Source organism: Acipenser ruthenus, chromosome 54 (assembly GCF_902713425.1).
Source record: "Acipenser ruthenus chromosome 54, fAciRut3.2 maternal haplotype, whole genome shotgun sequence".
Classification (NCBI taxonomy): Eukaryota; Metazoa; Chordata; class Actinopteri; order Acipenseriformes; family Acipenseridae; genus Acipenser; species Acipenser ruthenus.
In genome coordinates, this window is record NC_081242.1 from 4720997 (window position 1) to 4731034 (window position 10038).

General features: G+C 36.6%; 1 long non-coding RNA gene across 1 annotated transcript; it reads right to left on the minus strand.

Annotated features, from left to right (window-relative positions):
- Positions 1-578: 578 nt before the first annotated feature.
- On the minus strand, positions 579-8785 carry LOC131723235 (uncharacterized). Its single transcript, XR_009320189.1, has 3 exons — positions 8698-8785; positions 4214-4311; positions 579-3697 (listed from the first exon to the last, which is right to left on the minus strand). It is a non-coding gene; the product is annotated as an uncharacterized LOC131723235 (long non-coding RNA).
- Positions 8786-10038: the final 1253 nt, after the last annotated feature.

Genomic DNA, 10038 nt, shown 5'->3' on the forward strand with positions numbered 1-10038 from the left:
GAATAGTGAACAATTGCTACGTGGTACGTGTTTGTTTAGTGTTCGTCCCTGTGTGTCAGTGTCTGTTCGTTTTGTTTATATATTTATTTTGGCTCAGGTGCCGTGTCCTGTTTTGTGTTTAAAACCTTTTTATTTTGCAATAAACCTTCTGAACGCTACCATTGCGTCTCAGTTTCACTCATCACCACCGTCTGTCTGTGTGTTTCTTCCGGGTCTGACGTGTCACTACCAGCCAGCCTTGTGACACAAACACACAGTTATTGATATATATATTGTAAAAACTCCCCCCCTCCCCCCCGAAAAAAAAAGTATAGCAAAAAATTATCATTTATTTTGTTACTCACTGAGAACAAAAGACCTCAAAGTCTTGCTTCTGAGCATAAGTGCCATATTTGGTAAGAAACAGAAAAACAATAACAAAGTTATGGCATTAGAAACCTTGACACATATTTTCATTTTTTTTTATTGTTTCAAAACAAATACAACAATTTATGAAAAAATTAACAAAACTAGGAACAACTGATCCATGCACATGTGATATCATTGGAAAGCCCAAAGCTTCTGCTTTCTTATGGCATATTGGATGTGTTTCTACCTATAACAGTTGTTTAGTTAGAGGCATTGTAACACACCAACCGATTTGATGTGCAATACTACGGAAGCGTTCTAGTGCCAATAAAAAATAAAAAATAAAAAACTTTTAGACTTTTAACCCTTTGCGGTCCATTTTAGGTGCTTCAGGTCCAATCTATTTTCCCATGCGCTGTTTAATGTTGTTGAAGCTCCCCAGTAATGTTGTTGAAGCTGACACCCTGGGATCCTTCAAGAAGCTGCTTGATGAGATACTGGGATCAATAAGCTACTAACAACCAAACGAGCAAGATGGGCTGAATGGCCACCTCTCGTTTGTAAACTTTCTTATGTTCTTATGTTCTTATTTTTTTTCACAGTAAAACAGGTTTAAAAGGCACTGCATATCAACAGGACACTCAGTACTGCATCTCCAGCCCCACCCCACCCCTTGTTCGCTGTATTTTTCACATACGTCTTAATAATAGTACATACCGATAAATCATCTCCTGATCACTCGTTTTATCACCAAACTCCTCAATAATGTGATCTAAGTTATTATTTTATTAATATAACATCTATAAGCTCTGCAAATGTCTGTGATATTCTTTGAGCGCTGGATGCAGAAGCAGCTATCTTGTTTGTTTATTTCTGTGTTATCTATGTGGCGCCAGGGCTATCTGTATTCATGAGATATGACCCTTTTTTTTCAGCTTCTCTCGGCTCCTATCAGTCTCACTCGGTCATTGAATGGTTTTCTCGGCTTTTTCCAGAGAAAAAACGACTAGAGACCTGTTTTTTATGTCTTTTTGATGATGTCCGACATTGGACCGGAAAAAGAAAATTGCAATGTCGGACCAGGTAAAGGGTTAATGTGTTATTTATTTATAAATGATTTAAGTATATTTGCCCCTGAGATATTAGAGCAGAAGAGACCCCCCCCCAAAAAATAAAGTAAAAAAAAATTAAAGTAAAAGAAAAAACGACGAGATACCTGTTTTTTTACGTCTTTTTAATGATGTCGGACAGGGTCTGACATTGGACCGGAAAGGGAAAATTGCAATGTCAGACCAGGTTCAACATAGGACCACAGAGGGTTAATCTATGTAGGACTTTTAACCCTTTGCGGTCCTATGTCGGACCTGGTCCGACATTGCAATTATTCCTATCAGGTCCAATTCCTATCAGGTCCAATATTGCTCTCTAATACTTTGTCAAATTCACTTCTGAATTCCACAGGTGTGTGCACTTTGTTCAAAGTCCGTCATTGGTACCAACTCTACTGCGATTTTGTCAACGTTCAGTAAATTGGAGCCAGTGCAGCAGTTGCGAAGGAAGAGGCATAACTTTCGGTTACTCTTTCACATAACTTTTCGCACACCTCGTTCCCATGCTCATGACAGAGTCAGGCAACAGTAACCTACGGAGAACTCCTTTGTTAGATGGAATTAGCTTACTGTAAATGCCATCCAGCCTCTCATTTGCAATACAGAGTTCTTACAGAATGATCTTCCAGCAAATCGGAAACAAACGTTGATGTTTGGACCATTTCCTTGTCTGCGATTTCTAGCAGTACTGCTAGAATATTACTCTCCTTGACCTTAGTCCGGCAGTCGTGTGTGCCCAGCGCTTCAATCATATCTTCATAGTCGACACTGGAAAAGTCTACAAGTGCGCTTTGAAAGATGTCTTTATCCTGAACGGCAATGAAAGCATAGAAGTCATGAAGTAGCTGCTCATTGGAAATCGCAAGTTCTGGGAAGAGGCAGTGATGAATAAATGTTTTTGATAACTTTATTGGCCAGTACCCCATGGCTTTCCAGCTAAAAACAAGCACTCTACCTATGGCTTTCCATTCTTCTCGGCCTATGTTATGACGGAGACATGGAACCTTTATGTCTCTCCCAATTTGCTATAGAAATCCTCCGAGAATTCAGTCAGTGTATCTTTTAATACACCCCCCAAATCATGTGCTTTTTCAATGTAACCATTTGGCAAAATGTGCACAATGTTTATGTTTGTTTAAGATGGTGGGATCCTTGAAGTTACTACAAATCTCAGTGAAAGCCATTGGGCCACAATGAATGGTCATTTCAAATGGTGTGACAGGAATGGTATCATCCAAGTCACTGTGCTGTTAGAAGTCATCCCCAGATTTAACTGATTTCAGAATCACTTAGGTCATCCAGTAAAAAAACGTCATCGCTGAAATTACCGACTGCTTTAATAGCACTGCTAAGGACATCACTCTGTGTTGACACTGAGGGTTGATGATGCTCAGTTGAAACTCTGCATGCAGCGCCCTCATCACTCCGTGAAGGTGTTGAGGTGAGCGTACTTTCAGTGGTACAAACAACACTGTCATCGCTGTGTGCTGATGTTGAAGCCACTGGGTTTCCCCTACCAGTGGATGCCCCAGTGTTTTGAAATTCTGTCCCCTGGTTGTCATATGACCCTTTGTAGACTGTCCATTTGGAAAAAATATGTCTTTTCCGACTGCAAGTAATTCATTTTTTTAGCATACCGTAATACATCAATCTTACAGGTCCTACCTCCCTGACGTTTTCTGACTTGTTTTTTTGTTGTGGATCCATCTGAATTCAACTCGTCGAGTAGGTTTTCACTCTGCTTTACCCATACCTTTGTATTCAAATTGTTCATCCGTACTGGTAGATGGTTAGTTTTCTGAAGCATTGTCAGTTCTGGCTAGTTTACTCTTTATTATTATTATTTGTTTATTTAGCAGACACCTTTATCTAAGGCAACTTACAGAGACTAGGGTGTGTGAACTACGCATCAGCTGCAGAGTCACTTACAACTACGTCTCACCCGAAAGACGGAGCACAAGGAGGTTAAGTGACTTGCTCAGGGTCACACAATGAGTCAGTGGTTGAGGTGGGGTTTGAACTGGGGACCTCCTGGTTACAAGCCCTTTTCTTTAACCACTGGACCCACATAGCCTCCTCCTCTTTAAGACTTCAAAAAGCTGTGTAGGCCTGGTGTTTTTCTTCTTTAAAGACTGCTGAGATGAAGCACAGAAATTCCTCAGTGCAACTCTGTCACCTGACTTTTCAATGTATTTAGCCAGTGTTGGGTCGTCAATTCCCAGGATAGTTTCAGCATCAACCTTCAGCAACAAAGACAAAAATATTAAAACAATGTATGACAGAATAATCCTTCATAAAAGTACAAAAATATTATTACAATATTAAAAACTGCAATAAGTCATTACCACACCCATAATGTGTTGTTCTTTTACACATTACTGAGTATGATTAAGGACACACCTTTTGTGTTAATTTTAACACAGGCACTGCGTTAGAATATTTCGGAGAGACACAGTATTCTACACAGAATGTGCACATAACTACATCAAATATAGGATTGTTTTTGTAAAATAAGGAATACAAATACACATGGACAATAAAATAATGTGACAATGAAGGTTTAAAATTAAAGTTACAAGGTCAATTATTACTCTATTATTTTTTTTTTAATGAAACGCATCAGCTTCCTTGAAACTGGGTGATGCAGTATTTATCATTAGTTAGGCCATTTAGGTCTACATTTCCATCTATTATAAAGATACCAAAGGTCTCTCAATAATCATGAAAATCAAATGAGATTAAACTATAGACAATACCTTGTCTTTTCTCAATCGCTCCAGGACAAACTCCGGCACTTTGCGAGAACGCAGGAATGATATAAGTTCGTCACTCATGATATCTGTATTTCATTACACTGTGAAATAAATTGAAAAAATAATATTTAACTTTCAAATAATGGATTTCAAGAATTTAGTCCGTTTTTTTACTTTAATGCATTATTTATTTATTATTCATCAATAGTTTATTAATTAATTAAGCCTTTACTGTTCACATAAAGCTGGAATGGGGTTGGGTTGTTTTTGGTATCAATATAAATTTAAACAAAACACTGCGACAAACACAGTACCTACACAATACTTCATTACCCTTCACAGGAATTTGTTTTACATTACAGAGTCTCTGACAAGCAGACAACACAAACACAAAAAAACACATATAAAACACACAATTTCTAATCTGTCACAATACATTAAAAAATCACACCAATTGCAATGTCAGACCAGGTTCAACATAGGACCACAGAGGGTTAATCTATGTAGGACTTTTAACCCTTTGCGGTCCTATGTCGGACCTGGTCATTCCATCATTATAAATTCAGACACAGTAATTAAATGCAGTACTTAAAACTACTAAAATATACCACCATCATAAACGTGCAAACACTCTATTAGCTGGTTTGACAGATCCCGATTAGCACTAGTCTTGGACTTCCTTGCCTAAATGAACATTGAGTAGTCCAAGATTAGCACTAATCTGGGTCTGTGAAACCAGCCATTAAAGTATTCATGATTCAAGATTTGTTTAAAAGTTGAATACTTATTGAAATAAATTAGGTTAAAGTTCTCTTTGGTCAATCGTGGCACTAAATACTGCCGGCCAGAGGGTAATAAAGCATACTCCCTATGTAAGATATGTGAAGTGTCACTTACAATTCTAAATGATAAATTTAGGGCTTGTGATGGATTTAAAAAAAAGTGTGGAAATACTATCGAAAGCCACGCCAGCAATTTTGCTACCAATTTTAACAATTTTATGTTGCTTATTTTTATTTTGAAAAGAAAGACTTTTTGAAAACAGGCTTTTTCTTGTGGAGATCACCCAGTAAACTAACAATATAACCACTCACAGTATTTACCTTTAAACATACTTAGTGGCTGAGGTAAGTACACGTGCAAAGCGATCAGCAACATGAGAAGGCGTTGAAACAGTTTGATAGCCGAGTGCCAGGACACATAGCGCTGCTAGGTGTTCCGGAAGTGCCTGAGTGGCCTGTATTGGAAGCTGTATTGCTGTGAGTGGCCTACAGATCAGTGGTGGCCTGCAGCACCACCGTAACAGTCCAGGGCCCAAACAAGAAAAGAGACTTAAAGATTTTTTGCCCTCGAGATGAATACAATTTTACTCGAGTCAGCCTGATAGAGGGGCTCCAGGAATTCAAAATGAGGTAGAGTGTCAGTCTCAGATCACTGGCAGAGAAGCAGGTACTCCCTACATTATAAGTACACTAAGCATACCTGTCAACATAGAGTTTTCAAAATACGGGAGCTTTTGTAAACTGAAATCTCATACCTGTCAACTTTTGGTGCGTGGCTAAGTATGTGAACTTGCCTCACGCACTGAATGCATGACTGCCACAGGACTCCCCTGGGTCCTAAACCGTGCTATGTACAGACGGGGATTGCAGGAATCACACCCCGGCCATGAATTTTGTACACATTAAGGTTTGCTGACATAAGGGTGTTTAATAGTAAAGTACAGTGTCCTGTACTGTGTTAAACAGGCTGTTCTCATTGTACCAAACATTCTGAACTGTTTTATTGTAGGCTTCTGTAAAGATTAATTTCAATTCAAGTTTAAAAACAGTAATAAATATATATATATATATATATATATATATATATATATATATATGGCTTTTTGAGCTATATATATATATATATATATATATATATATATATATATATATATATATATATATATATATATATATTTGGGATAGTAGGCAAGTGGCATTTTGTTGGGTAGTAATACAGCCTATAAAAAATTAACTAACTTTTAATTTATGTTTTTCATATTAACCTAAGGATAAAACATAATGCATATGCAAATAACTAAATAAAATTAATTGAATGCAAAAAAAAGGAAAAATTGATTTTTTTGGCAGTCAAACTTTGATACTTTTAAACTTTAGTACAATATCACTAACCTAAATTAACTAACCTTTCTGCAATACTCTCCTTTGTGCTCTCTCTTTGTTTTATGGCTTCTTAAACCGGATGTGAGTAGGCAGATTTTTTAATAATGTTACATGTTGCAAGTACAGTATTTACCGTATCATGCGTATCCAGTCAAATAGAAAATGCACGGATTCAATTAGAAAATGAAATGGAAGATAATGTACGCTTTTGTCCCAAACCAGTAAACATGTCTGAACTGCCACAGGGGATGATGGGAAGGGTGGTTGCCCAATACAGTCTATGGGAATCAGGAACAGGGAAAGCAGGAGAAACAGTCTGAGGCAGGGAGCAGCAACCACCGACAAGATCACCACAATATGCTGCTTTCATGCTCTCAACTGAACCGTCAGACAGTGAAAAGTTGATCAATGCTGAATCAGCTGATCAGGAGAGTCATTGCAAATTAGCGCTATTATTAATTAAGACAAGATGAAAAGCAAATTTTAAATATTGATAACTGCAAAATGCATAACTAAATCATAAAAGGTCTACATAATTATTACATCAATTGAGTATTCAATTCAGTAGAAGCAGCACATACAGTGGTCCTTAATATTACTGATTAAATATGTTTGGACTGTAATTGATTCTTCAATCTTGCAACATTGTTTCCACCATACTAGTACAACATTGCACTGACATGAAACATCTACTACAGCAACTACAAGAGGTGCAAATACTGCAAGAACATAAGCAGTTTATTGCTGGCATGCCAGCACTAGTCCAGTACTGAGGGGAGAAGGGGTTGAAACAATTTGACTATCACGTACGTACGTAATAAGTCTTTTTTTTAATTTTATTTCTGCTGTTCAGGGCTTTTGTAGTAAGTGGCTTGTACTGTGCTAGAACACTGCCACGAGTGTCCTGCATATCATTCCAGGCAATGTTCTAGCAGAGTATACAAGCAAGTTTCTGTTGCAGATTATAATTATCACGTCCGACAATACCACCCCAAATAATTCTATACGTAATTATGAATAATTATCATAACAGCAACAACAGCAACAGTAATAATAACAAAATATTTCAAAAGTTTACCAGTAAAATTATTAGCGATAATAAATGGAAAGTAGAACAGCACCCACTACAGGTAGCAGGCACGTCTGCGCGGCTTGAATCTTTGGTAGTTAAATGGAAGCTCAGACACCTCTGTATGAGAAGCCTTAGAAAAGCTTGTGCTGTATATATACACGGCTGCCCTAGTTAGAAAAAAATATATAGTCTACAATTAATTTAAATATATGGCAAATGTAAATATATATATATAGTTTACAGTGAATTACACAGAGGTGCTTTTTTCAAAACAACATTTATATGTTGTCCTCTGAATAGAAACATAATGTCATTGTGAGGAAGCAGCCTCACATTGGAATAACTTTAAAAATGTTGAATGTATTTGTACAATTTTTTTTTTTTATATACCCTGACTACATCATTGTTTTTGTGAAGGATGCAATAAGAAACCGTTATTTCAGTGTGCAGCTTGAAGCTACAGTGTTTTATATTTATGACGGTATATTGTATAATAATAATAATAATAATAATAATAATAATAATAATCCTAAATATATCTAACGTCTTGAAAACAAATACTACACCTGGAAGTTTGGTACTGTGATAAGCGCATTGCATGTAGGCTACTGTGCACACAGTATAAAGAAAATAAAAATAAACAAGTAATTGTTTTTATATTATGTGTTTCAAATGTAAATATTTGAAAGAATATGTTTTTGATATAAAATTAAAAACTATTTTGTTAAGGCTGGGAGAATGTGAGCTTGGTGTTGTGTTATTTGTAAACGTATGTCATTGTTAGTCTGTATGTCTGCGTTTTGTAATTAAATGTTACTAGTGCCTTATTACTAAAAATATAAGAAAAATAAATCTTGTACCTGGAAATTCAACCAAAAGCTCTGAGTGTCATGCGTGTCACCATGGGCATATAAATTAAATGGGAGTTAAAGAATGTAATAAATTTGATTGTGAGATTCAGATTACCTGTTATTATAGTTTTGTTGGAAATATATGAACCGATTTAAAACTTGAATTGAAATTAATCTTTACAGCAGTCCACAATAAAACAGTTCACAATGTAATAAAAGCGTATCTTAAGGAAACAGTTTTCGCATTTTTTTACAACAACCGAGGATTGATTTATAGTCTAGGCCTCCACATTCATGTTTACATAGGCTATATATTATCAATCACTTAGCACCAACTGCCACAACATTTGTAATTGTCTGACATTAAGGTTTTCAATGTGAAACATTAAAAGTACTTACTGAGAAGTGCAGCGCCGGTTGCCTCAACTTGTGAAAGCAATCTAGATAAACTCAGGATAGACGCACTGGCTTTCTCCATTGTTATTTCGAATGCTCCATCCGTGATCATACGATGAAGGTAGAAAGTCCGACGTAGGAGTTTAAAAGTCCTACGTAGGATAAAAAGTCCTACGTAGGAGTTTTTTTTTTTAATGGCACTAGGACGCTTCAGTACAATACAGCACTGCACTAGCGAATTTATTGGATGGTTAGTTTCTGTAGAAACATCACATCCGGGCATGTGTGGTGTCTTTGGGAAGCCCAAACAAAGATATTCTATTTAACAAGATACTCGACTCCGCTGATTTTCAATGGAGACTTCCGTCTCACTGCGTGCAAAGCATATACAGAGAGAGCTTGGCAGAATTTTTTATATGGAGAGTCAATGGTGGCGTAAGATATTTGCCGGGTTGGTGCTGGTTTTCACCATGTTAAAAAAATGCATCAAACTTTTGAAGCAGATATCACATTTGCCCAAGGCCTTTTTGAAGAAAACGGCAACATTAGCAAATTATGACAATACGTAATTATTATGAAAAATGCTGATTTCTGAGCATTGTCCCGTTCGGTGGCGCATGCGCAGAAACATCGCTCTAAAGAAGCGACGACTGCTTGCAAGTCCAGATGTGTGCAGGAAAGACAGGCAGGTGAGTATTTATTATTCTTAACATTGAAATTAAGTTAAAACCGTGTTTAACAATCTTTTCAATTATTTTTATTTATCTATATATATTTACATATAGGTTATTATAATTGTAGGAACAATTCAATAATTGATAATTTAATGTGTAGTTGTTCTCTTATTAATAATATTTAATTGACATGTTACAAAGATTGAGGATTTACTATGAACACACATACACAAAATTTTACAATGCATTAGTAAGACCTCACCTAGAATATAGTGTTCAGTTCTGGTCACCTCATTACAAAAAGGATATTGCTGCTCTAGAAAGAGTGCAAAGAAGAGCAACCAGAATTATCCCGGGTTTAAAAGGCATGTCGTATGCAGACAGGCTAAAAGAATTGAATCCATTCAGTCTTGAACAAAGAAAGCTACGTGGCGATCTGAATCAAACATTCAAAATCCTAAAAGGTATAGACGATGTCAACCAAGGAGACTTTTTTTACCTGAAAAAAGAAACAAGGACCAGGGGTCACAAATGGAGATTAGATAAAGGGACATTCAGAACAGAAAATAGGAGGCACTTTTTACACAGAGAAATGTGAGGGTCTGGAACCAACTCCCCAGTAATGTTGTTGAAGCTGACACCCTGGGATCCTTGAAGAAGCTGCTCGATG